Raw genomic sequence first — 7,806 nt, 5'->3', positions numbered from 1 at the left:
CGTCGGAACGAAGTTACGGAAAATCAATTAACAAACGAAGACGTAACACTATCCATCACAGGCATCACTGTAGCAGCCTGAACTCTTTCCACCAATTCAATGTTCTTTCTAAGGTAAAAATTCCAAAACTGAATGTGGTATACCAAATGTAGCCTAACAAGTGACTTATACAATGACATTATATATATATATATATATATTTATATCGGCACTTGTGTATAATGTTAAAATAATAAATATACAATACTCAAGAATTACTGGAAATAATGAAATTTAAAAAAGAATTATAAATTATTAAATGTAGATGAAGGTCCAGCAAATATCTGTCTAAGAATGTGGTGAGACCTGTTCTATTATTTATTCACAATTGCAAAATTACAGACAGGTCACGTGATATTTAAGAAAATATAAATTGTGAAATTTATCTCGTGTTGAAACATGTTGACTCATTATTTTGAAATTATTTTAACTGTGTACTGAATTTAATGCTGTATATTTATTGTTTTAACATTATAACCTCTACAGACCTTTATTGAATATTTATATATATATATGTATATATATATAAAACCTAAAATCCTATTTGCTTTGCCACTAGAAAAAGTGCATTGTTTAGATAGCTTAAGAGAACGATTAACCACAACTCCAAGATCTCTTTCTTCCATAACATGGTTAACATTATTTCCATCTAAATTAGCTCATAGTTTAAACTATGATATCCCACATGCATTACCTTGCATTTATTATCATTAAAAGTCTCCTGTTATTTATCTGCTGAACTTACCATATAATCCAAATCTTTTTGTAAAGCAATAGCATCCTGCTCACAGCCACTAACACAAAATTTTGATGACATCAGCAAATGTAAATAATCTATACATCAATCCTCCACATATATATCAATGATGTAAATAAATAAAAAAAAATCCTAACATTGAGCCTTGAGGTACCCCCACTCATGACATTAATTCAGTTTGACTGAACTCCATTTATGACAACCCCCCCTACTTTCTAGCTAGTTTTCTATCCAATGAGCCAATCTATCCCCTATACCTAAAAATATAACTTTTTTAACAAGCATATTATATGGTGCCTTGTCAAATGCTTCTTGAAAATCCAGATACATCAAACTTTAAAGAATGTCAAAAGATTAGTAAGGCAAGATTTTCCCATAGTGAAACCATGTTGACTATCTGAAAAGATTTTAAACTTTGTTACATGACTTTCCAAAGCATCTTTTATTGCACTTTTAAAAACTTTTCTCTCTAATAGCCCTTAATTACTCAGCGAATTTGTATCACCTCCCTTTAAAAAGAGTAACATTATTGAAATTCTAAACTTCTGGCACTTGTCCACAAGTTAATGATTTAGAAACAAGTGGTAGCAAGTGGTTCGCATATCCAATCCTCAATTTTTTTATAACTCTTGGATAGATATTATATGGCCCAGAAGCTTTATTATTCTTTAAACTTTACAAATTGTTCTTAACAAGCTCAGAATTAATGTGATCATCTTTCTCAATCTTGTTTTCATCTAGTAATTGTTCAGGATGAGGAATATTGCTTAAATCTTCATTAGTAAAAACTGACAAAAAATTAGAATTTAATAACCCAGACATCCCATAATTATCAGATATTAGCATTTCTGTATCATCCTTCAAAGGTTCTACTCCCATTCTAATATTTTACTTACACTTAATGTACTTAAAAAAATCCTTACTATTAATTTTTACATTTACAGCTAATCTTTTTATGTACTTTTTAGATTTCCTATTTAAACAACTTCCTTTGTCTTGTATAATCCTTTAAATCTCCAATCATTGCAGTCAAATTAAACTTCTTATAATTATAATGCATTTCTTAATTTATTTCTTTATTTAAATTTCTAACATTTCTTTATTAAAAGTTAACAATATATCTAAAACAGCATTGTTCCTAGTATTTTTGCTAACTAATTGTTGTGAAAAACCATCCATGATTTGACTCTAACTTTTTTCCAATCTATATGACTAAAATCAAAATCTCTCATAATTAAGACCTTATTGACAGTTGAATTCTTTTTCTCAGTGTACAGTTTCTCAATAATTTCATCAGTTTCCTCTGGTGATCTGAAACAAATTCCATCTAAAAGCATTCTCACCTTATAACCACTTACAGAAACCCATAACAGATTCCCTCTCATTGCTGTTAGCTTTGACATCCTCAACTTGAACAGACTATAACATACATTTTACATATATAGCTACTCCTCTCCCATTTCTTAGTTCCTATTCCTATTAAACAACCTATAACCTTGTATTTAAAAGAAGTTCCTGTCATCATAACTGTCTATATTTAGCCAAATTTCAGTTATTCCCATTATATCAAAATATGAAAAGTTCTCTACAGAAATTTACTTTATTTCTTATACTTTTAGCATTACACTAATAACAGTTTAGTCAACCATTAAAACTACCCTTGTACCTTGTTTCCACACTATACCCCTCTCTACACCTTATTGTTTCTTCATTATTCTAGCCCTCTCAATTGTCTAATTCTAGTTTAAAGTTGCCTTTACAGTTCAGTTAATAACCCTCGCTAACAACAAGTTTATCATTTTTCAGATCAAACCTCCAACAAACCAGTAACGACTGTCCTAGCTATGTTCAACTCCCCATCTATTCAAACAGATACCAATTTTCTTCAAAATATATACAATCTTTACCCTAATTTAATAATAGTTGGAGACCTTAACTCCAAACACCCTGACTTTAACTGCAGAAAAACTAATTCTAAAGGTAGATTACTACATTAATTCATTGAAAATAACAACCTGATAACAATCAATAATTACCCATACCAGCCCAAATGGCACACACAATATCCTTGATCTTGTTAAAATACCCTCAACCCTTTCACATTATGCATATAATTTCCAAGTTTATGAAAACATTGGAGGAGACCACAACCTTGTATCCTTCAACTTATGTTAAAATAGTAATAACCCACAACCCCACACAATTCACAATTTCTTCCATACTGACTGGATTAAATTAAATGCCAACATCACTAGCTGCCTACCTAACCTTATGATTACAGCCAATAATTACACAGACATTGATAACTATGCCACTAAATTGACTAAGGCCATAACACAAGCAATTCAAGAAACAAACATCAGTAAAACTATCAATACAGACCTCTGATCATGGAAACTCTCTGACCAAATTCATGAAAATATACTTGAGAAAAGAAACCTCAGATGCCAGTTCATCCGAAACAAGAATCCCACGATTAAATCTGTAATTAATGCAAAGAATAGCCAGATCAAAAAACTCATTCAGAAGCAACAACAAAACAACTGGGAAAATCTGTGCCAATCATTAGAAATAGCAAAACCTGACCCAGCTAAATTCTGATAAAAACTCAAATCAATAACGAATAATAAACCTAAAAAAATCTATCAATCAATTCGTATACAACAATACAATTCCACCACAGATACTCAACAAGCTAAACTATTTGCCCAATATTTCAAAAACACGTTTATAACCCCAACCTTCCCTCATTCGATGACAATCATTACCAAAATATTAATCAATTTATATCTCACAATCAGCACACCTTTACACCACAGTTTCCAGTAATGATATAATAACTCCTATTCATGTAATTTTTATACTCATCCCATATCTGTTGCAGAAATCAAAATAAGTTTAAAGACAATTAAATGTAATGCCCATGGTAAAGATGGAATTAACAGTATACTGTTGAAAACTCTATCTAATGATATCCTAGAACACCTTGTAAACATCTTTAACCTATCGTTTACATCAGGCTATTACCCTAAAATATGGAAATCTGCTATAATCAAGGTAATACTCAAGAAAAATAATAATTTATCCAGCCTGAACAATTACAGACCAATCAGCCTATTAAATACACTAGGCAAGCTCTTAGAAAAATTCAGAACCAACAGATTAAACTACTACCTAGAATATAACAACATTATTAATAATATTCAGAACTCTGGTAGGAAAAATAGACAAACTTCCAATCAAATTCGATGACGAGGAACCCACTTTGAGACTAATAATGGTTGGAGATGGCTTGAATGGGTAATGAAGAAAAACTTTAATATAACTTTAACATAACAGCAAATGTACAACGTTTCGAACTGATGATGACAAAACCTTGTAGAAACGTTGTACATTTGCTGTTATGTAAAACTTATATTAAATTTTTTCTTCATTACCCATTCATACCATCTCCAACCGTTATTAAACTTCCAATCACTTAGTCCGATTTAATGAAACCGTTTGCTGCGGGTTTAACAGGAAACAAACAACCATCGCAGCATTCCTTGGTGTCTAAAGAGCCTTCAATTCTGTGTGGCATAATGGACTCTGATATAAACTAATATCTAATCATGTTCCTACAAATTTAGTAAAATGGATATCTAGCTTTCTTACCGATTGAACAGCTAAAGTCAGAATTAATAATGCTACCTCTAAACCCTTCTCATTCAATCCTGATGTACCTCAGGGCTCTGTTCTTAGCCCAACACTTTACAACCTTTTTTGTAAATGACATTCCATTTCCCCTACTAAATTATACACTTGCATCTCAGTATGAAGTCAATATCGCCTTATGGAGCACATCTAGTAACCCACAGATGGCAATAGATAATGTTCAAAAATCTCTAAACACAGTATCCATATGGTGTAATAAATGGTGTGTTGCACTTAATCCAACCACATCTCAGGCCATAGCCTTCCTTTGCAAAATAAATTAAAGCATGAAAAACTAAATATTCTTAAACTCAACCTCAATAATATACCAATAACCTTTTCCAAATCAATCAAATTCTTAGGGTTAATACTTACTAAAAGTCTCAAATAGAATCATCATTTTAACAACATTACTTGGGATGTCAACAACCAAATTGCCCAACTTAAATGTTTAGGAGGAATTAACAAAAGATGCAATAGTAAAGTTATAACTACCATTTATAAAACCTACATATGACCTCTATTTGAATATGGAAATGCAGTAACATGTAATGTCTAACTATTTATCAAATGAAATTCAATAATTTCAAGACAGAACCACAAAAATATCCCACCTTTCAAATATAGATCCCTTAAGTTAGCCGTTAAATATTATAATAGAGCAACCAAACAAAATTCTCACACTCAAGAATTTCCTATTCTTTCTAATTACTACCCCCGTCACCTGGCAAAAATATCTGTCTCCCGCTAATCTAATGAAACCAACCAACAGAACTATAAACCATTTAATTACCACCTATTCATAGGAAACATCCAGATTTTCTGTCATTGATGTTACATTAATATGACTCTCCTTTACAGCCATTCGAGCACTGGGCAGGTATACTAATCAGCACCAGCCCAGTGAAAGCGTGTTTTCTCTGGGCACTCCGGTTTCCCCCACATCTAAATCAACACCTTAGACATAGGATCTATAGATCCCAGCCCTGAAAAGGACCATGTCCTAGTTTGCTTATTTCTATTCTCTTCCAAATTAAAATCTAGTCCTATGTTAGTCTAGTTCAAATCATTAAACTATATAATCATCTAACAGATTTAAGTAACTCTTTCTTTTCCGGTAAGAATTAACTAATTACATTAAAGTTAAAACATCTATTTAGTTAAATTCTCAGTGTACTCGATCTGCTTCTCCCTGCTTATGTAATCGACAATACTACAATAGCTTTCTGTGTGATTGATGTCATCACTATGTTTATCAATAAACACACGCGCCCCTACCTTAACTCCGTCATCAAAGTCATCAAGGCAATTATCAGCCAAAAAACACACAGTAAGAAAGACAAGACATGGACAAATTATGAAATAATGTGTTCAAAATTGGTAAAACACAAGTCTCTGCCTGTAACTATCCCACTGAATTGATCTCCACTTACCTTGACAGTATTTTTCAACCCCTAATAAAAACCCTCCCTACATTCATTAAAGATAGTACTCATGTCCTTAGTCTCTTAAACAAGTTTGCCACTACCATTGATTACATTTTCACAGTGGACATTCAATATCTATACACTGTGAAACCACACAACAGTGGAATGGTTGTGCTTAAAAATTTTCTTAAAAAGAAATAGCAACTTATATCCCTCCACAGTCACCATACTTCAGCTGACTAACTTGGTACTGACTTTGAATGCCTTTGTTTTCCAAAGAAAAACATATCAACATTTACATGATGTTGCCATGGGAACCAAAATGGGTCCATCCTATGCAAACCTTTTTGTTGGTTATGTAAAACAACAACTTTTCAGTACCTTCACCCACAAACTTCCTACCTTTTTTTTTATCAGGTATGTTGACATCATTCTGGGTCTTTTTACTGGATATAAAGATTAACTTGACCTTTTCATTCATTATGCTGAACGTTATCACCCATCTCTTAAATTTACTTCCAACATTTCTAGTCGTAAAGCTAACTTTTTAGACATCACTATTGACATTTTCACATCTATATTACAAACCCACTGACAATGATTCCTATTTAAATCTTAATTCTTTCCATCCCTCTGAGCACAAACACACTATTCCTAAGGAACAATTCCTACGTTTGAGATGTCTGTGCTCCAACAACACTGACTTCAGGTGTAAAGCACGTGACATGAGTCATTATTTTAGACATGAGAATTATCCCAATAACACCACTGAAAGGCTAAACTTGCCACATTCAGTTTATCACAAGCTGATTGTCTCCACTCTAAGGACAAACTACACAGTAACAGAGTTTCTTTAGTCTTTACATACAATTCTTTAATCAGACAGATTAATAGAATTGTCCAATGCAACTTTACCTTACTAACAAGTGACAACACATCTAATGACATTTTTTACCACCCCACCCTTAATTTCTTTGAAACGTGAGAGGAATTTGAAAGACAGACTAGTACCTACCAAATTGCAGACTGAATCGTCTTTAAATGCACAAACTAACAGAATTCATCTATGTGGACGAACTACTTGACTTACATGCGATTATATCACCAACTTATTGACTCTCTCCAGTTCTACTTTTACCTTTCACATAAAAGGCCAATTCACCTGTACATCAGAGTGCATTATTTATTGTATTCCCTGTACTAAATGTAAACAAATCTACATTGGAGAAACTATATGCAGATTAAGTGACAGATTCCATGAACATCTCCAACTTATATGCAATGGCATCCTTGACCATCCAGTCCCCAAACATATCAATTCCCCAGATCACAATGGAATTGACAACATGAGTGTACTTATAGTATTTTGGCACTTGTATATAAAGTTAAAATCATAAATAATATTCAACATTAAACTGGTACACAATTAAAAACATTTTATTTAGGTCTATCTATGGCCTTCAAAAAGTTGACGACTCTACGTGTTTCGACATTACCACGTCATCCTCAGGAGTGAATTACAAGACAATTGCCAAAGTATTTATAATATGTTAGTAGGTCAATGATCTGTATGTTATTTTACATAAATTCACGCTAAACCATTCAAAGGAGATTAATCAACATTCTTGCAGAAATATTTGCCATACCTTCATCTCTATTTAATACTACATGATCTTTTTTATGTTTTATTATTTCTAATGATTCACAAATATTATTACCTATTATAATTTTTGGTTGAGTTAATATTACATTTTTTCCCCCTATAATATTGTGTGTTGTGTTTCCTGTACATGTTCTGCTATGGATGAATTTTCAGTTTTTTTATATTTTTTTACATATCCCTTATGCTCATATAAACGGTAATTTAAATTACCTTTTGTCTGACCAATG

General features: G+C 32.1%; 1 protein-coding gene across 2 annotated transcripts in view; it reads right to left on the bottom strand.

Moving 5' to 3' along the window:
- LOC111086710 (monocarboxylate transporter 12-like) overlaps window positions 1–7,806 on the bottom strand; it is a 63,053-nt gene that overhangs the window by 6,356 nt on the left and 48,891 nt on the right. The window contains exon 5 of one of the 2 annotated variants that reach the window (XR_002611438.1): window positions 3,179–3,278. The exons of the other annotated variant lie outside the window; for it this stretch is intronic. The gene's annotated coding sequence lies outside the window, so the exon portion shown is untranslated. The remainder of the gene's footprint in view (window positions 1–3,178; window positions 3,279–7,806) is intronic. 2 annotated transcript variants of the gene reach the window in all.

The sequence above is a fragment of the Limulus polyphemus genome, unplaced genomic scaffold (genome assembly GCF_000517525.1).
Source record: "Limulus polyphemus unplaced genomic scaffold, Limulus_polyphemus-2.1.2 Scaffold1348, whole genome shotgun sequence".
Lineage (NCBI taxonomy): Eukaryota > Metazoa > Arthropoda > Merostomata > Xiphosura > Limulidae > Limulus > Limulus polyphemus.
Note: the sequence above shows the minus strand (reverse complement) of the source record. Positions and strands in the feature narration are given on the sequence as shown.